Raw genomic sequence first — 21,562 nt, forward strand, 5'->3', positions numbered from 1 at the left:
CTAACAGATAGACATATAAACAATGCTTTATAAACAAGAGGCACAGACACTGGTAAATTAAGAACTGCGAACAACCTTCAGTGTAACATGTACTTTTACAACTTAAAGCACAGGACACAATCAGTTACAAAGCTGCTGCATCAGGAATTTCCACTGAGTCTGCACAAGATAAGAGCTCACGGTTTCAATAACAGTTTAGCATGGATAGAGGATTGGTTAGCTAAAAGAAAACAGAGTTGGGATTAATGGGTCATTTTCAAATTGACAAACTGTAGCTGGTGGGGTGCCACAGGGATCAGTGCTGAGGCTTCGCTATGTACGATCTGTGCTAATGACTTGGGTGAAGGGACAGATTTGTAACTAACTCTGCCACAGATATAAAGATAGATGGGGAAGCAAGTTGAGAGTAGGGTACAAAGAGTCTGCAAAAGGATTATAGATAGGTTAAGTAGATAGCAAAAATTTGACAGATGGAGTATCATGTGGGGAAAATGTGAGGCTATCTACTTTGATAGGAAAAATAGAAAAGCAAACTATTATTGAAATGGAGTATGACTACAGATTGCTGTGATACAGAGGGACCTGGGTGTTCTCATACATGAAACATAAAAAGTTAGCATGCAGATAAAACAAGTAATTAGGAAAGCAAACAAAATCTTATTGCAAGTTAGAAGGGGTATAAAAGTAGGGAAGTCTTGTTACAACTGTGCAGAGTGTTGGTGAGACCACACCTAAAGGACTGTGTATAGTTTGGGTCTCTGTATTTAAGGAGGGACGTATTTGCATTGGAGGCAGTTCAGAGAAGGTTCACTAGGTTGATTTGTGGGATGAAGGGGCTATCTTACGAAGAAGGGTTGAGCAGATTGGACCTATACTCGTTGGAGTTTAGAAGAATGAGAGATGATCTTATTGAAATAAAAGATTCTGAGAGGGCTTTACAAGGTAGACGCTAGAAGGATGTTTTCCTTCGTTGGGGAATCTAGAACTAGGGGACATAAATTCACAATGTAGGGTAACCCATCTAAGACGGAGAAAGGAGGAATTTCTTTTCTCTGGGGGTCGTGAATCTTTAGAATTCTTCACCTCTGAAAGCTGTAAAGACAGGGTCATTAAATGTATTCAAATAATTTTGAACTATAGGGGAGTTGAGGGTTATGGTGAAAAGATAGGAAAGTGAAGGTGAGGCTAAGATCAGATCAACAATGATCTTATTGAATGGCAGAGCAGGCTCAAGGACCCACTTCTCCTATTATGTTCTTATTGAGTTTGGATCGCAGGCACTTCCCTTTGCAGTTTGCTTCTTTTCTGCTCCCAAATTCTCCTTGTGCAGGGTGAATGAGCATTGGAACATTGCTTCACCTCTCCATAGTTTTCATTTGAGCACTGATTCCCTTCTGCTCCAATATAATTTTCCACCTCTGACTTGGTGATGTCATTCCAACCATACACGTAAAGCTGGGGCCAGCAGGTAGGTTGGGAACAGTCAATGGTTGGGAGTTAGGGGTGGGGATCCTCAGCAATTGGGGAGCTCAGGAGTTGGCTTTGGCGGGGCGGTGAGGTAGCAGGTGGTGGTGTTCCTCTAGAGTCTGCAGCCAGGGGACCTTGGGGGTTGACAGTTGAGGATTAGGGAACAGGGACTCCAGTGTAAGAGAAAGGGATGAGGGAATGGGGGTTTAGCAGTGAGATGTAGACCGGGGAATTGGGGTTGGGGATGGAGGGAGAACAGGGGAAAAGAGACTCTGGGAAATGGAAGCTCAAGGGAAGAGAGATGGGAAAGAGAGGCTGTTTTCAGTCTTGGAAACTTTAATATATCAGCACAACCTGTTCCCCCCCCTTTTTTTTTGTCCTGTTACTGCCCTAATACTGGTAAGTAGAACTGAGTAATACAGTTCATTATTTAAGTTTTACTTTGCTTCAAGTGAGAGGGGTTTGACATGAAATAGGAATTGAGAAATTTAGACTACAAAACTGTTGATGAACGGAGCTAAACGTTGGTATGTGGGAGGGCAATGCTTAGCTTTAGTTGATTAGGTACTGATCAGGATCTCCAGCTGGTTCTTCAAGAGTACTGGGAACATTTTTACAGTACATATATTGACCAATTCATAAATAGTAAGGTGCAAAAAAAGGCTGCTATATCAGTCCCTAAAGTGTCTGCAATTTACTGGTTTCACCAGGGCAAAAGATGCAAATTAAGAATTATGAAGAGCAAATTGAGGATAAATATCTAGACACAATTCTCACACACCGCAACTGGTTGGGACTTTCACAATTTCAGATTAAAAATGCAATAGTGGACAGGCTGAATTAATATTGACCCCACAATCTGCAAACAAGGATTTAGATCATGAATGCAACTGAGAGAGAGTGCATGATTGAGGTAGAATCTAAGAAACACCATGCTGCTGTAATAAGAAGCCCACTGAGTTGACATTCTACAAGTCTGAAATCATACTGACTGAAGGGCTGTCTTCAAGCAAACTTTTATTGTAAGTGTATACTTAACTATCCTGGCTATGTTTCTTGCTTTATTTACTTTTTAACTTGCTTCTCAGCATTAAAAGTGGCAGCTTTTCTATTATCAAGTCTTTACCCATATCTTCCTTTTTTTTCTTTCTGTTCCCTTTATTTTATATCTCTGTTGTGTTTTACACAATATGCTTACTTTTGCTGATATGTAATTGACAGACAGATGTAATTTAATACAGTATCTGATTTAAATCCTTTTTTGCAACAATAGTAGGGTAGATTTTATCCAGCCTGCCTGTGGGAATAGGGTGGTTGGGAGTTATAATCATGTCTGGGGGTTCCTTGTAACCTTGCAATCCTCTCTCACTTCAACTCAGTGTTTTTTGACTCTATGTCAGGCATCGGTCTGAGACAAGGGGGATCCTAACTCAGTAGTCAAAGTTGCACACCAATCCCATCAAACTCGCCTCAGCAGTATTATAATCTGAAATTGCAGATGCCCTGCCCATGTCACCAGCAAAATTTAGCAGGATCAGTGTCTTAAGAGTTCCTGAAGAAGTATAAAAGAGTACTGTCAACTGTAACTCTCTAGATCGTTTTGCTGTCTGACTTGCCAAGAGAAATTCTAGTTTCCAGTTTATGACCTTTACACTTAGCTTACAACCCTTTCCTACATTACAGCAGTAAATATTCTTCAGAATTACTTAATTGACTGTAAAGTACTTTTGGACATCCAGAGGTAATGAAAGGCACTATGTAAATATTTTATTCTTTAGTTTGCTGTCCTTACTTCTTTGGGGGTCATTTTTGCTTCTTTGTTCTGGATGGACAGAGACTTGGAGGAGGAAGCGGGGCAGCGGCATGAATTACCACTGACAGCACCTGTGCCTTTTCAGAAGGCAACAGGCAAAGGGGGTCTAGGTACTACAGCCTAAATCCAGCACTCGGTCTACATGCCAAGAGTCACCTTCCTGTACTTTTCTAAGAAGCGGTGCAAGAGGAGACTGTTTCTCCAGGTAGGCTGTCACAAACCTCTGCAACATCCTCCAACATGACCTGCTGTCTACTGGACAATGAGGATGTACCATGCCAGTTGTCCTCAAAGTCACCATAGCTCTGAATTTTTGCGTCACTGTGACCTTTGAGATTTTTGTTGAGTGCATCAGCCACATATCACAGTCTGCAGTTCACAGCTGCATTAAGCAGGTGACTGGCACAATCTTCAGCGGGATCAAACAGTAGATCACATTCCCCACTGACATTGGGAGCCAATACAAGATGCTCATGGCTTTTCAGCAGTAGCTGTGTTCTCTCAAGCGCAGGCTATGATTTACTTCATGGACAAGGCCATCAGGGCACCTGAATACAAAGCAAAAGCACTTAAAAATAGATAAGAATATCAATTTATAAATCTACAGACAGCGGCTGATCATAGCAACAAAATCATGCAGGTCTCTGCAAAATACCCAGGGAGTTGCCATGATACTTTTCTATCCTGGCACTACTATTTACTCACTGTGCCACCCTGTGCAAAACAAGATGGCTACTAGATGATAAGGGATAACATCTGCAGATCTATCTGTTGACACCTTCGTGCAACCCCATTCCACCAAACCTGAGCACCACAAATAGAATCGAAACCAGGGCAGAACAAGGCTCTTTATTGAACACACAATAAAAATGCTCAAGCAGACTTTTGTGTGTTTGGACTGCTTGGCAGGTCCACAACAATGTGTCCCAGATAGTGTGTTACACATTGTTGTGATCTGCATAATGCACAACATTGCATTCCAGAGGAAGCAGTATTTGGGGGAGTCAGAACAGCAGCTGCCTTCACAATCACATGAAGAAGATCTGGGGAAAGGGGAGGAAGCAGCAGATGAGAGAGCAGCGGTGTCAGAGATCAGCTTGTATCAGCTCTTGCTGCTCTTCTGACGATCTCTGAGGAACCTCTTTCTACATGTAAGCCAGGTTTTGGGGATGATGCTGGTGGCAGAGACCCTTTTGTTTATTTCTGTTCGGACCAGCTTAACAGTGGTCCTAGAGATGGTGCTGCATGTACTGGGGAAGCGTACCTTTCTCCTGGCCCTCACATCCTCAGGGAAGCATCACAAAAGTTGGAGGCCACCCTTGGATTAATCTATGCTGCCTCAATCTTTTTCAGTATTCTTCCAACAATTAAAGTGGGGAATACAACCTCGCTTTAAGAGGTGCATTTCCACTTTAAGTGCAATCAGGTCAGGTCATTTGGATGAGCAGCTTGATTCCGTATGTGATTGGGAGGGCAGTTCCACCTTTAATTGATAATGAGGTCCTGGAGATAAATGGCATGGGCTTCTTGCCAACAATGTCATGGGGGTTTTTCGTCTACTCTGCTTGCCAAATTCCCACCCGTAGTTAAAAGTGACTTTAATGTCTTGATAATTTCAGCATCCACCAAAATAGGCAGATGGAAACTTGTTTTAATGTCTGATCTTAAGGTTGGTACATTTGGGAGTACGTCACTCAGTACTGCACTGTGTTTGGAAAAATGCTTTTGTGCATTGTGGCTTGCTATAGTCATGTGATCCCATGTCACCTTTTGTTAATAAAGATTTTAGGGCAATTGCCATTTTACCCACCATGTGGTGCATTCTGCCAGGAGTATGCAACTGAAATTGAGTGGATTTTCATTGCTTTAAGGGAGCCAACAGACGAAAAAACACCAGAGAATAATTAAAACGTCAGTCTGCAACTTTGTACAGGACATTGTGCTGAATGAGTCAGTATAGCTTTGAATATTCTAGTACCTGCTCCTATGGCGATGAAGGGAGATTTGAGAGTCAACTGGAAATTCTTCCAGTCTCAATGGCAAAATTATGAGATAGCCAGAGTTGAACATGGAACCTGAACAAATAAGAGTAGGAACTCTGTTTATCAGTGTTGCGGAAAGAGTGCTACAAGCTGTATTGCACCCTAGACCTCTTTGAGGAACAGAAATTGTGACATTTTGGTCTTGTGAAATTTGGAGGCCTCTACTAATGTTATTTATAAACACTACATGTTTAACACCAAAGCTTAGGGAGAGGGGGAGAACACTGAACAGTATGTGACTGCACTGAGACGTCTAGCTAAATCTTGAGAGTTTGGGCAACTGAAGGATGACCTGACCAAAGATAAGACAAGAGATCCCACATGAGAGCACACCTGCTGAAAGAAGAGAAACTTACTCTCAAGAAAGCTATCAATATGTGCAGAAGCTCTGAGGTTGTTGATCATCAGTTGGAAAGCATTAATGGGAGAACTGATGAGGCTTTGCACTATGCTGAGAGGCAGTTCAAGCTTTCCAAGCACAAGACAATGGAGAAAAGGAAGGGCCAGCAGAAAGATCAAGGACAGAATACAGGATGTAATTATTGCAGAAGACACCACCCAAAAGAAAGGAAGTTCAACATGGGGAAAGCTGCACTCGAACTAGAAGAATCCAAATCACTTTGTACGCAAGTGATTTGCTGGAAAGAAGAAAAGCAAGCCTATAAAGCTGGCTGCTGGAGAGATGTCGGCTGACGATTCTGATGGATCACACTATACCCTAGTACAAGTTGGCACCGTCAAGTCTCAAGGTAAAAAATGGCTTGTGACTGTTGGAATTTAGATTGCAGAAAGAGAGCATCAAGTTAATGTGGATAGACACCAGTGCTACATGCAATATCATGATCTTCACAGTAGCCAGTCAAGAAGCTGATTGCCAGGATTGCTGGCTGTTTTCTGGACAGCTTTTGCAAACAGGTTGTAGTGCTCAGGTAATGGTTTAATGCGTTTAATCTTACGGTCAAGTGCTCATGTGAACCTGTCCAATTGGCTTTCTTGAAGTTGAAGTGACTTTTGAATGGTACGACATTTGGTAATACTGCTGCATTTACCTGGATACCAATAGGACGGTGTTGTGTCTGTGGTATTGGGTCTGTGACAAGCTTCTTGCAGAGGCCAGCGATGTCGTTGTTGACAATGGCAAGGTCTGGATTATAACTACACTTCCAGCGGGCACTGTGGAAGGAGGCTGGCAATTTAGGATCGTGGATGAGACTAAGCTGGTTAGCGTCCATCCATTCTTCGACTGCTTCTCCATCGTTGTTGGGCTCCTTGTACCCCCATTGGGTACTGTGGCTATTAAAGTCTCCAATGATGATCTGTGGTTTACTGTGCAGGTTGGGTACAGAGTTAGAGAAGCTGAAATCTGTGCCAGGTGGCTTGTACACTGAGGTCACTACTTTGCTCAGCTCTACGGTTAGAATTTCGATGTTGTCCTCCTCTGTTTTAGACGTGGCTTCTACAACTGAACCAGCTCTAACAATACAGCACTGCCATATTGTCGATGAGTTTTGAAATCACATAAGAACTTGTTGAAGAACTTCCTATGTTTACTTTTGACCGAAAGTATGCTACTGTATATGCATGCAGTGCATTGACTAACTGAGCAGTTTGATTACCAAAGGAAATAACTGTTAAGTTTTGAGACTGTGTACTGGCAGTTAAGCTCTCCTTTGTGGAGTTCTTGAGCTAAATTCAGCATTATAGTATTCCACTCAGGGCTAGGAACAGGGCTAGGTTATCCAGTCTCTCAAGCCTGTTCCACCATTCAATGAGATAATAACTGATCTGCAACCCAACTAAATATTCCTTCCTTTGTCCATTAATCCCTTTAAATAACAACAATCTGTCAATCTTAGATTCAAAATTAAAAATTGAACCAGTATCAACTGCAATTTGTGGAAGAGTGTTCCACACTTCTTCAAACCTTTGTTTCCTAATTCTTACCTGAGAGGTCTGGCTCTAATTTTCAGACTGTGCCCTTAGACCCAGACCTCCCCACCCACCACACCCCCAACCAGTGAAATTAGTATTCCTCTTTCTACCCTTCCCATTCCCCTTAATACCTTGAAGACTTGAATGATGATATACATAATGCATTTAAGTTATCCAATTTTTAAATCTCTCTCAAGTTCTTAAAAATAGCATGCAGCATGTTACTGTAATGAATCATTGAATTATCAGAAAATTGTCTTTGAGTACTTATACAGTGTAATAGTGTAAACCTACGCATTTGGATTTATAACTAGCAAGTAATGAAGTGCAGATTTTTTCCCATGATAATTCTATGGTATTCATCCTATATGTTACTCAAGAATGGAAACAACCCCAAATGTCAGAATCCACAAATTACTGCTTGAGCTTTGCTCTTATGTCTTATTGCACCATCCCAGTGTTTCCTATGGATTACAGCCTTGTAATCAGTCCCAGGTCTCTTTTCTCTAGCAATTGATGATGATCCCTGAAGCTTATTTGGTGCCATTTCACTAGTATGTCTCAATTGTGTGTGCAGGGCTAAAGAACATTTCTCAGTATTTAAAATATTTTTTGTGTAAAGAGTTTTCTGTCTTGCACCCTGTTTGTGCAGTTTGAGCTGATGTAGCACATGCAATAAATGAATTTCCAAGAAATATAGGAAAAGGAGTTGGCCATTCAGCCCTTCAAGCCTGTTCCGACATTCAGTTGGATCATCACTAATCTATACTTCAACTCCATTTACCCTGCTATGCTCCATACCGTTTGATAGCCTTACCTAATGAAAATCCAACAATCTGGGTCTTGAACATTTCAATTATGGATGAAAGGAGCAGGTTTCCACCACTCACTGTGTGGAATAGTATCCAACCCATCTCCAGCGCCTCTGCCCTCACCCCTATCCCTCCCTCCCAGAACCATGATAGAGTTTCCCTTGTTCTCTTTTTTCACCCCACCAGCCTCCGTATTCAAAGGATCATCCTCCGCCATTTCCACCAACTCCAGCATGATGCCACCACCAAACAGATTTCCCCCTCACCCCTCCAATCAGCATTCTGTAGGGACTATTCCCTCCATGACACCCTGGTCCACTCCTCCATCACCCCCCAACACCTCATCATCTTCCCATGCAATCACAGAAGGTGCAACACCTGCCTCTTTACCTCGTTCCCTCCTCGCTATCCAAAGGCCCAAACACTCCTTTCAGGTGAAGCAGCGCTTCACTTGCACCTCCTTCAATGTGTCTACTGTATTCGCTGCTCCCAATGTGGTCTACTGTACACTGTGGAGACCAAACACAGACTGGATGACCGCTTTGCGGAATGCCTTCGGTTGTCTGCAAGCATGACCCAGACCCTCCTGTTGCTTGCCATTTCAACACACTATCTTGCTGTCATGCCCATAAGTCCATCCTTGGCCTGCTGCAATGTTCCAGTGAAGCCCAACGCAAACTGGAGGCACAGCACCTCATCTTCTGATTAGGCACTTTACAGCCTTCTGGACCTAACATTGAGTTCAATAACTTCACATCATGAACTCGCTCCTCTATATTCACCTTTTTTAAAATTTATTTTTATTTTTTATTAGCATTTTTATTCATATTTTTATTTTTATTCATTTATTCATTTTTTAATCCCTTTTTTAAAATCACTTTTTAAAACCCTTTTTCTATCTTTTTTCCCCAACCTCTGCCCCCTCTGCCCCAAACGGGCCATCTGTCACTTGTTCTTTCACAGAGTTCTGACCTAGTTGTGCTATTCACATGTTCTGCTATCTTACCTTTATGCCACTATCAGCACGTTCTTTAGTCTTCACCACCACCATTAACACTCTCTCTGTCTTACGTCCTTGACATCTTTGTCAACCTCTCCTTAGCCCTCACCGATTGCTGATGCCCGATTCTCTTTACTTATTCTACCCCCCTTAAACAATATAAATTCCATCACATTTCTACTTCTCTAGCTCTGAAGAAGAGTCATATGGACTCAAAACATTAACTCTGTTTCTCTCTCCAGAGATGCTGTCAGACCTGCTGAGTTTTTCCAACATTTTCTGTTTTTATTTCAAATTTCCAGCATCCACAGTATTTGCTTTTATCTTGATGTACAAAAATATATCCTGATTTCACTCCTGAATGGTCGAGCTCTAATTTTAAGATTATACCACTTTGTCTTGGATTCCCGCATCACAATAAATATGGAAGTATTTTCTTTGTAATGACATTTCAGATCATTTTATCATTTTAAACTTCTTGATTTGATCACCCTTAAATCTTCTAAACTGGAAGCCCAAATGAATTGTCCTTGGTCAAAATTCAACTTCACATCAATGTCTTAAAAATTTTAATAAAACATTTCTATTCCCTCCCCATCCACGGAGAGCGACGTTTGGGCTGCAGGTGGATCCTTTGCTGTTGGCTGCCCCATCCCTGAGGGATGGAGACTTTGACCTCCCTCCACCAACCCCCGCACCCCTGGGAGCCTCAGGAAGCCTGCTCCATTAGGCTGACAGCTCCCACACGTGGTTGGGGTCAGCACCACTGAAATATGTGAGAGTCCTTTAATTGGTCCCTAACTGGGGCCTTAAACATGCAGATTGGTTGCCTATTACCTTGCAGCAGGCAGCCATACCGCATGCCAGCCATCCACAGGAAAGGCAGTGGGAGTGCATTGGGGAGCCATCCTGATGGATCCCTATTTTCCTGGCCTCTTGTTTGTGGAGAACTTTATATCATAAAAATAATTCTCGTGGTGCGCATTTTTAAAACCTGAAACTTCTTTCTGCCACTCTTTTCTCCCTTAGGTTTTCTATCTGATGCTGCACTAAAACTTGACTGAAGAAACAAATGCAGTTACAACTTCACACCATGAACTCTCTATCTTCACCCTTTTTTTAATCCCTATCTTAAAATGTATTTTTATTTTTTATTCACATTTTTTGTGAATGCTTGTATGTTTCAATAGAGATGTAGAAATAAGTTAAGAATCTTGAAAATGTAGGCTGTCAGATCTTTTAAGATTTGGGTCACTTATATTAATTAGCACCATAAACAGTGGAAAAGCCATCATATACTCATTCAGTGCAGCACTCTTGTTTTTGCTCTCCTTCTTTCACTTAGAACCATAGAAAAGTTACAGCATAGAAGGAGGCCATTTGGCCCATCTTGTCCATGCCAGCCCGAGGACACCCAGGTGCCCTTTCTAATCCCACCTTCCTGCCCCCGGCCCATAGCCCTGCAGCTGACAGCACTTTAGGTGCAGATCCAGGTACTTTTTAAAAGAGTTTTAATTTTCTGCCTCTACCACCAACTTGGACAGCGAATTCCAGACACCCACTACCCTCTGCGTAAAAAAGTTCTTCCTCATGTCCCCCCTACACCTTCTGCCACTTATCTTGAATCCAGGTCCCCTGGTTCTAGAATTCTCCATCAAGGGAAACAATTTTATCCTGTCCGCTCTATCTATTCCCCTCATAATTTTGTACACCTCAATCAAGTCACCTCTCAGCCTTCTTTGTTCCAGGGAAAATTACCCCAACCTATCCAATCTCTCCTCGTAGCTACACTTTTCTAACCTTGGCAACATTCTTGTAAACCTCCTCTGCACTGTCTCCAGAGCTATTACGTCCTTCCTTAATCCCATGAACAGTTTGTCTAAATGAACAAAACATTTCTGTCTTACTATAAGTCTGGTGCCTGCAAATTCTCCCTGACTGCTTGATTGCCTATTCTCATGTTTTTGTTACAAATTTTGTATCAGTTTTCCAATCATAGTTTCCTATGTCCATATTAATAAGGATTTTCCATGCACGGTTGCACCGTAATTACATAATCTTGCCGCTTGGTGGCTTTCTGCTCAGCAAAGATTTTTTTAATTAATTCATGGGATATGCACCTCGCTGGCTAAGCCGGCATTTATTGCCTATCCCTAATTGTCCTTAAGAAGTAGGTGATGAGCTGCCTTCTTGAACACTGCAGTCCATGTGGTTAGGTACACCCATAGTGCTATAAGGGCGTGAGTTCCAGAATTTTGACCCAGCGGCAGTGAAGGAATGATGATATAGTTCCAAGTCAGGATGGTGAGTGGCTTGGAGGGAAACTTCCAGGTGGTGGTGTTCCCATGTGTCTGCTGCCTTTGTCCTTCTAGATGGTAGCGGTCATGGGTTTGGAAGGTGCTGTCTAAGGAGCCTTGGTAAGTTCTTGCAGTGCAACCTGTAAATGGTACAGACTGCTGCTACTGTGCGTCGGTGGTGGAGGGAGTGAAGGTTTGTGGATGGCAATCAAATGGGATGTTTTTTCTTGGATGGTGTCAAGCTTCTTGATTGTTGTTGGAGTTGCACTCATCCAGGCAAGTGGAGCGTATTCCATCACACTCCTGACTGGCATCTTTTAGGTGGTGGACATGCTTTTGGGAATCAGGAGGTGAGTTACGCATGCAGGATTCCCAGCCTCTGACCTGCTCTTGTAGCCACAGTATTTATATGACTCTTTCAGTTCCTGGTCAACATTAAAACTCAGGTTGTTGATAATGGGCGATTTAGCGGTGATAGTGCCATTGAGTGTTGTGGGAGATGGTTAGATTCTCTCTTATTGGAGCTGGTCATTGCCTGGCACTTGTGTGGCGCAACTGTTACTTGCCACTTGTCGACCCAAACCTGGATATTGTCCAGGTCTTGCAGCATTTGGATGTGGACTGCTTCAGTATCTGAGAAGTCGTGAATGGGGCTGAACATTGTGCAATCATCAGTGAACGTCCCCACTTCTAGCCTTTTGATGGCTGGAAGGTCATTGATGAAGCAGCTGACGATGGTTCGACCTAGGACACTACCCTGAGAAACTCCTGCAGTGAGGTTCTGGAACTGAGATGATTGACTTCCAACAACTACAACCATGTTTCTTTATGCTAAGTATGACTCCAACCAGCGAAGTGTTTTCCCCCTGATTCCCATTGACTCCAGTTTTGCTGGGGCTCCTTGATGCCATACTAGGTCATATGCTGCCTTGATGTCGAAGGCAGTTACTCTCACCTCATCTTTGAAGTTCAGCTCTTTTTTCCATGTTTGAGCCAAGCCTGTAATGATGTCAGAAGCCTAGTGACTCTGGTGCAACCCTAACTGAATGTTATTATGCAAGTGCCGCTTGATACATTGTTGATGACCACTCCCATCACTTTACTGATGTCCAAGAGTAGAATGATGGAACGGTAATTGGCTCGGTTGGATATGTCCTGCTTTTAGTGTACAGGACATACCTGGTAAATTTCCACAGTGCCAGGTAGATGTCAGTGTTGGAGCTATACTGGAACAACTTGGCTAGGGCCACGGCAAGTTCTTGAGCACAAATTTTAGGTACTATTGCTGGAGTATTGTCAGGGCCCATAGACTTTGCAGTGCCTTCTCGATATCAAGTGGAGCGAATTGAATTGGCTGAAGACTGGCTTAGATAAGACGGGGGACCTCAGGAGGTGGCCGAGATGGATCATCCACTCAGCACTTCTGGCTGAAAATTGTTGCAAATGTCTCTTTTGCACTGCTGTGCTGGGCTTCTCCATCATTGAGGATGGGGATATTTGTGGAGCCTCCTCCTCCAATTAGTTGTTTAATTGTCTACTACCATTCATGACTGGATGTGGCAGGACTGTAGAGCTTAGATCTGATCCGCTGGTTTTGGAATCGCTTCGCTTGCTACTCATGCTGTTTGGCATGCAAGTAGTCCTGTGTTGTATCTTCACCAGTTTGACACCTCATTTTTAGGTACGTCAGGTGCTGCTCCTGACATGCCCTCCTGTACTCTTCGTTGAACCAGCATTGATACCCCAGTTTAACGGTAATAGTAGAGTGGGGAATATGCCGGGCCATGGGGTTACAGATTGTGTTTGAGTACAATTCTGCTGCTGCCGATGGCCGCAGTACCTCATGGTTGCACAGTCTTGTGTTGCTAGATCTGTTCAAAATCTATCCCATTTAGCATGGTGGTAGTGCCACATAACACAGTGGGGGGTATCCTCAACGTGAAGGCAGGATTTCGTTTCCACAAGGACTCTGCTGCGGTAACTCCTACCCCCTACCCATACTGTCATGGACAGATGCATCTCTGGCAGGCAGTTGGCGAGGATGAGGTCAAGTATGTTTTTCCTTCTTGTTAGTTTCCTCACCACCTGCCACATGTCCAGTCTAGCAGCTGTGTCCTTTAGGACTTTTCCAGCTTGGTCTGGTAGAGTCCTACCGAGCCACTTTTGGTGATGGACATTGAAGTCCCCCATCCAGAGTATATTCTGTGCCCCTGCAAGCCTCAGTGCTTCCTCCAAGTGGTCTTTAACATAGAGGGGTACTGCTTCATCAGCTGAGGAGGGGGCAGTACATGGTAATCGGTGTGAAGTTTCCTTGCCCATGTTTGACCTGATGCCATGAGACGTTGTTGGGGCTGGAGGCGATGTTGAGGACTCCCAGGGCAACTCCCTCCCAACTGTATACACTGTGCCACCACCTTTGCTGGTCTGTCCTGCCGGTGGGACATGGTGCTGGTGGTGTCCGGGACATTATCTGTAATCACAAATTCCTTTTAGAAAATTTCATGCTCATGGCGACCGATTTATTTTATCTCCACATTTTATTTTACATTAAATTACCCAACGCAAACAGGTAATTCAGCGAAATAGTCTGTGCTTGTGTTTATATCCTGCACAAAATTCCTTCCATTCTGTCCACCTCCCCTCAGTTGTTCAGCATTTCTTTCTATCCCCCTTTTCCCTCGTGCTCCTTTGGAAGCATTTATTTTTTTCAACCATGTCGTGTGGAGCCAGGTTATCCATTCTAACCCTTGGCTTGATGAGTAACCATCTTTTATTTATGACCCCCAGTTTTGGATTCTCCTACAAGAGGAAGAATTCTCTCCACATCCACCCTGTCCACCCATTAATAATTTTAAAGTCCTCCATCAGATTACCTCCAAGTCTTCACCTTTCAAAGAAAAAGGTCCCAATTTTTTCAGTCTTTCCACATTGATGTAATGCCACAGTTCTGGTGCCATTTTTGTAAACTTTTCTCTGCACTTCCTCTGATTCTGTGTCCTTTTAGTATGGACCAGAGCTGTGCACAGTACTCTGAGTGCAGCCTGAGCAAGGTCAAATTTAACTTTTTTACTTTTTTAACAAATTTAACTTTCCTGAGCTGTGTTGTTTTTAATGATTTGTTCGTGGTCCCTAGATTCCTTTACTTCACCCCATCTTGTTTACATAATTTAACTGAGAAGATGATGTAAATTTAAATTCTATCAATTCTATCAATTCCATTACCAACATAAAATTTTCTTACCCCAAATGCAACTGCGCCCACCACCCTCCAGTAACCACACCTCCATGTCTACAGACACATTTGCTTGTATCAGCCTTCTGACACGCCATTTTTGAGGACAGTCACAACATGAACAACAACTGTATTTTTGTATCACCTTTAACAAATAAAATGTCCCAAGGCACTTCACAAAAGCGTTATCACACAAAATTGTAAACTAATCCACATGAGATATTAGGAAAGCTGACCCAAAGCTTGATCAGAGGTAGGTTTTAGGAGCTGGTTAAGGGAGGGAAGAAAAGCTGAGAGGTTTAGGAAGGAAATTCTAGAGCTCAGGCAATTGGCAAGTGAAAGCATGGCCACCAGTGGTGGAGCAATGAAAACCAGGGCTGCTTGAGAGGTCAGAATTGGAGAAGCACAGATTTGTGGGGATGGAGGGTAGGTCACATGGGGAGGGGTGAGGCCATGGAGGGATTTGAAAACAAGGATGAGAATTTTAAAATCAAGGCAAAGCTTAATTGGTCTGCGAGCACAGGGATTATGGGTGAAGAGGATTTGGTGTGAGTTATGGCATGGACAGCAGAGTTTTGGATGACTTCAAGTTTATGGAGGGTACAATGTGGGAGGATGACCAGGAGTTTGTTTGGAATTGTCAAGTCTAGAGGCAACAAAGGCGTGAATGCAGCAGATGAGCTGAAACGGGATGTAGTTGAGCAATGTTACAAAAGTGGAAATAGACCATTTTAATGGTGGTATAGATATGTGATCAAAAGCTCATCTCGGAGTCAAATATGACACCACCATTGAGAGCCTCAGACAGTTATCAGGGAGAAGGATAGTGCTAGTGAATAGGGAATGAGGTTTCTGGCAGGGTATCAAGACAATGGACTGGATTTAATGCAGTCTGTCAAGGTGGGAAACATTGTAGCCAGGCCACTTAATCGTGGGAAAGGCCCACGTCAGTCTCCCGGCAGCAGCAAAACCACTACCAATTGAGACGGAGGGGCTATCCCTGGTTTCTTGGCCACTGCCAGTGGCATGTGAATTAGGCTCATGAATGAGCCAATTGACACTCATTATCCCTGAGCCCACCGCAATTTAGACATGGCTCAGGGATTTAATGGAGGCTGCATGGCTTTCCCATTCCCTCGAAAGGTCACCCAGCAAACGCCTTTGGCCTTCATGGGTGGGGGATGTGCCCCTCTGTGCCCGATCAAGGGTCCTGGCACTGGCCAGAGATTTGGCCACTGAAAGCCACCCCCTGCCCTTGCCTTTGACCTTTCTGACTTCCCCATGATCCAATTCCACTATCACATCCCACCTTCCGTCATCTTTCGTATGGGATCCCACGATGACCCTGTACTTCAGGTGGGTGCATTTTCGCCAGCTGCCAATGCTCCTGATGCCATGAGGAACTGCCGACTCTCATTTGCTGGCAGCTCCTGGCAGGCGGGACTCACACCATTGGGGACCTCAATTGTGGGGAGGGCCTGACAGTGGCCACTTGAGTGCCTGAAAGTTATTTGATTGCATCACTCCTCCACCATAGAACTGACAAAGGTTAACCTCTACCCCTCCACAGCTCCTGTTCTCTGATTGGTGAGCTGTACTTGCATCGGCCTGACAGAATCTCTGCCAGTGGCTTTGATCCTCCTAATATTTAGTTGGAGGAAATTTCTGCTCATCCATTACTGGATGTTTGACAATTGAGAGACAGTGGGAGGGTCAAGAGAAGTAGAGGTGGATGTCATTGTTGTATATGTCAAAACTGACGCTGTGTTTCTAGATTATGTTGCCCAGGAGGAGCATGTATGTGAGAAATATGAGGAGCTCAAGGAAAGATCCTTGGGGACACCAGAGGTAATGATGGAGGAGTCAGGAAGAGAAACCATTTCTGGTGATTCCCTGTCTACAATTAAATAGATATGAATTGGATAAGGCAAATGCTGTCCCATCCAGCTGGACGAAGGTGGAGGGTATTGGATGAGGATGATGTGGTTACCCCTGTCAAAGGCTGCAGACAGGCTGAGAAGGACGCGGTTCAATTGTTTACCTTTGTTACATTTACATAAGATATCATTTGTGATTTTGCTAAGAGCCAGTTCAGTTTTATGGCATAACATGTTCATAGCCTGATTCTACAGTGACATCATGGAGGGTAATGATCATCTTGAGAACATTATTCATAACTCCATTCCACAGCTGCTTAAGTAATGACAAGCTTTATGTTGAAACAAACCCAGATGGCTGCAAAACCCTACCACCAGATTTTGTTCCGAAGAAGAGTTATATTGGACTCAAAACATTAACTCTGTTTCTCTCCACAGATGTTGCCAGACCGGCTGAGTTTTCCTAGCACTTTCTGTTTTTACACCCGATTTTGAGGTTGTAATGATGGTGAAACTGTCAGCTTTCACTGCTGGTATCAACTTCTGGTATACACACTTTTTCAGTTAAATGAGGAAATCCAGAAGTTGCTGTCAGTGATTCCCTCCTCTTCCACAGATTCCTTCCTCTTCCATAGATTCCTTCCTCTCCCACAGGATGCGCTGTTGAACACCCCTCAGGTAGCAGTTTTCTGAAATCATTCGAATTGGCATGAACTTCCAGTTTTAAGCTATTAGTCTCACTTGTAAAAAACCCTTGGAGAAGATATGTATTGTTCAATGAATTGTAATTTGGTTTTTTAACAGTGTGCTAAGTTCAAAATTACTATAGAACAGCCTCTCTGACTCTGAATGCAAATTCTTATATTTGTAGAAGATCAAACTTCTTCATTATGATAAAAACATAGATTTTTAAAATAATGAGTTATTTAACGTTTGTTTATGATATTTCAGCTTCTACCTTAATCCCATGTGTATTTATAAATCTTTATTTTGCTATCTATAAAATGATTAAAAAGTAAAGAATAATCAGTGATTTTTGCTTGTTATGAGATTCTTTATTGCAATTGGCAGCTTAGCCTATTCGATAACATCACTGTTATTGGATGCCAGAGCGGCTCTTGAATTCCAGCTGGAATCAAAGTTATATTGAGAAAGGGGAAATCCACGGTATAGAGATGGGCACCTTTCCTTGAGGTTGGCGGCAAGCACCGTTGCTTTGTGACTGAAATCTGGGCCATTATGTTTCAGATCAATGATTTTCACTCGGGTTTCTACTGATTATTGTCTGGAATTGCTGTTAGAACAAGATAAATGCCACTTTTTCATATCTCCCTCTCCTGCCCTCAGCCCCCACCCCAAAAAAAGCAGGAAAACATCTGTAACCTATCTGTCACTTCATGTAATAGTATACTTGAGCTCAGGGTACAATCTGAGAGACATAGCTCTGCAGTTAACTTGTACTGTGATATAGCATTATAAGTTGAAACATTGTGTAGTACCGCTCCAACTTTCCATCCACATCTTGTTTGATGGAAGCACCCTTCTGAGCAGCACCCATCTTGTGTGTGTTTCATTTATGAAAGAAACCTTTTTTTTAAAATGGCGAGAATTTCATTCAGATAAGATGGTGATTCTGAGCAGTCTGTTAAGTATATGTTATTCAATATGAGTTTGTACAGGTAAAATTGTAAAACATTACTGATCACTGTTCTTTTCATAATGAGATTATCATGGGCACATTCATACTCTTAAAGCAACACCACTTTCAAATCTATCATTTATCTTATTAATATTGGTAAACATTAAATATTATCTTTGTATTTGAGTAGATATATGTTTTGCTCTAAAAGTTTTTCAATAAGGACAAAGTAATGGGTTAGCAGCACAATAAGTTAACTGTAAATTATAGACTCTTGCAGTTCATTTTTTTAAAAATGCATTTCGATTGTTTGCTTTCTGTTTGAGATGAGTAGAAGCCAGAAAACATTATCACCAATTATCACTAACTTTTGTTTACTACCTTAAGTATTAAAGATTTAACTCTCTTTTTATTATTTGATTGACATTGTAAGAATGACTCATCTGTAGTGGAACTCTTTACTGTATAATGACAAATCTACAGTGCAGTGGGTAAATTATCAAATATCAACTGCAGCATTGTGTGTTTTGGTGGGAAAATGGTAAAAAAAACTTAGTTCAAATCAGACAATTGCACTGTATAGAAGATGAATTGCTAGCCACAGTACATACAGTATTTGCACTGTTGTTACTGTAGAACCTCGTTGCTCATCAGTCAAGACCTTTTTAACCCAATTACTGCCACAGTGTTACAATCCTGTATGGAACATACAATGGTCTGTTTTTTTAATATCACAATAATACCTGCATGCAATTCATAAAAATGAACACTAATGTTCCTTCTAAAATACAGTCTCATTACATACAAAACAACTAGTATTAAGAAAAACTCCATATTGTCCCTGTAAAACACATTTTTTCAGTCAATGACCCTATTGTCAGTTAGCTTGTAAAAACACTCCTGTGTTGACATGGGACTATATGGCAAAACTTAAAAAGATGTAATAATGGCATTGAGGAAAAAATTGAGATGCGACATTGCTTCAGCACATCAAATATGTTACTGGTCATTTATTCTTTGTTGTTTGTGAGACATCGCTTTGAGCAAGTTGGTTTGCCATGTTTGCCCACATTATTACAATGTTCAATTTTTTAATATTGTTAGTAAAGTGGCCTGGGATGTCCTGAGACCATGAAGACGTCCTTTTAAAAAAAACTGCAGGTTCTTTCATTACTGCATATCTAGTTTCTACAATAACAAACGGAATTGTAGGAGAGTAAAATCCTCAACCCTGCTAGTGCTCTTTAGGAGTGGCCAGAAATTAGGCTAGAATCAGGACATGCGGGGCCCTGGCCTTATGTTGGTCATTCTACAGCGTCTTGTGCAAAGAAGAACCTCTTTTCCACCCCAAATACCAGCAAAGTAGGAGGAAGTGGAACTGGGAACAGAAACACCCAATGCCAAGAGGTCCCGTGTCATCAGCTCAGTGGCTAGGTGAGCCATCAGCAGTCAGCACAGTGGGCACTTTTGTCCACTTGCAAAGGGGGCACCTCCATTTTTCCAGATGCATCTCCAGTGTTATGGCTACCAACCATTGATATTGAAAGGCAGGAACCTTCGTTGATCCTGAAAGTCCACTGGGTTAGCAGCAGTGGTTTCCAACAGGAGCATCAGAATACTTAGTCTGTGATGTATCCTGCAGAGGTTTTCCCTGACTACTATGTTTGAATTCTATACTAAACCTCAGTAAGAAAATTCTTGTCGAGGAATACCTTTATTGGCAAACAAAGACAATCACTAACTTAGAGTGCAAACTAACAAGGTTCATTGGACAATCAAGATTGATACTTAACATTTCACTGATCAAGGCATGGCATGATACACAAGTTCAGTGCGTATCGATCTGTTTTTCATCTGGATCCCAGGACTCCGGGGTCTTCTGTTCTTCGTTCCTTGAATCTGGTCTCTTGACTCACCACGTCCTTCAAGATTTTAGCTTAGTCAACTTAACACTAACACACATACAAATCCCTTTGCAGTTTTAAAACTTCAACCTTAGTGGATCTCTTTCCAGCCCACAGCTTTGATTCCACCTTAACTGCTGAAGCTACACACTTGACAGCTTCCTGCTGAGTGTTCTCTCTATCTCTCAAAAACATAAGAATACAAGAAATTGGAGCGCGTCGGCCATATGGCCTGTCAAGCCTGCTCTACCATGCAATATGATCATAGCTGATCTTGGGTTTCAACTCCACTCTCCTGCCTGTTCCCCATACTCCTTGATTCCTAGAGAGACCAAAAATCTGTCTATCCCAGCCTGAAATGTATTCAATGATGGAGTATCCACCATCCCCTGGAGCAGAGAATTCCAAAGATTCACAACTCTTTGGGTGAAATAATTTCTCCTCATCTTAGTCCTAAATGATCGGCCCCTTGCCCTGAGACTGTGCCCCTGTGTTTTAGACTCCCCGACCAGAAAAAACAATCTCTCAGCATCTACCCTATCAAACCCTTTCAAAATCTTGTACGTTTCAATGAGAGAATCCCTCATTCTTCTAAACTCTAGAGAAAATAGATCAAATTTGCTCAGCCTCTCATCATAGAACAACCCCCTCATTCCTGGGACAATTTAGTGAACCTTCGCTATACTGCCACCAATGCAAATATATCTCTTCTTAAATGTGGAGACCACAGCTGCACTCAGAAGTCCAGATTTAACCTCACCAAAACCCTGTAGCAAGACTTCTTAATTCCTGTACTCTAATCCTCTTGAAATAAAGGCCAATGTGCCATTTGCCTTCCCAATTGCTTGCTGTAGTTGTATGTTAACTTCTTGAGTTCCTTTTACGAGCACACCCAAGTCCCTTTGAACATCAACACTTAGAAGTTTCTCAACTTTTAAAAAATATTCAGATTTTCTATTCTTTCAACTAAAGTGAATAACTTCATGCTTCCCTACATTAAAATCTATCTGCCATCTTATTGAACACTCACTTAACCTTTTTATATCTCTTTACAGCCTTTCTGTGTCCTCCCAAAGCTTATCTTTCCACCAAGTTTTGTTTCATCAGCAAACTTTGAGACACTACTTTCTGTCTCTTTGTCCAAATCACTAAATAGAATGTAAATAGCTGAGGCCCCTGCATTGACCCTCGTGGTACTCCACTATTCACTATCTGCCAACTTGGAAAAAGTCCATTTATGCCCACACTCTGCTTCCTATGTTTACCGATCTCTATCCATGCTAATCTATTACCTCCAACTCTATGAGCCCTTATCTTGCCAATGAACCTTTTGTGTGGCAACTTATCGAATGCCTTTTGGAAATCCAGGTAACTACATCTACTGGTTCCCCTTTATCTACCTTACCTGTTGCATCTTCAAAAACGCCAATAAATTTGTTAAACAGGATTTCCTTTTAGTAAAACTGTTGACTTGTTCTAATCATACTACGCTTTTTTAAATGCTTTAACACTTCCTCAATAATAGATTCCATCATTTTCCCAACAAC

The 21,562-nt window shown here is 42.3% G+C and overlaps 1 protein-coding gene across 15 annotated transcripts in view; it reads left to right on the forward strand.

Moving 5' to 3' along the window:
• invs (inversin) overlaps nt 1-21,562 on the forward strand; it is a 429,324-nt gene that overhangs the window by 97,902 nt on the left and 309,860 nt on the right. The gene's annotated exons all lie outside the window — the stretch shown is intronic.

This window comes from Carcharodon carcharias, chromosome 3 (assembly GCF_017639515.1).
Source record: "Carcharodon carcharias isolate sCarCar2 chromosome 3, sCarCar2.pri, whole genome shotgun sequence".
NCBI lineage: Eukaryota > Metazoa > Chordata > Chondrichthyes > Lamniformes > Lamnidae > Carcharodon > Carcharodon carcharias.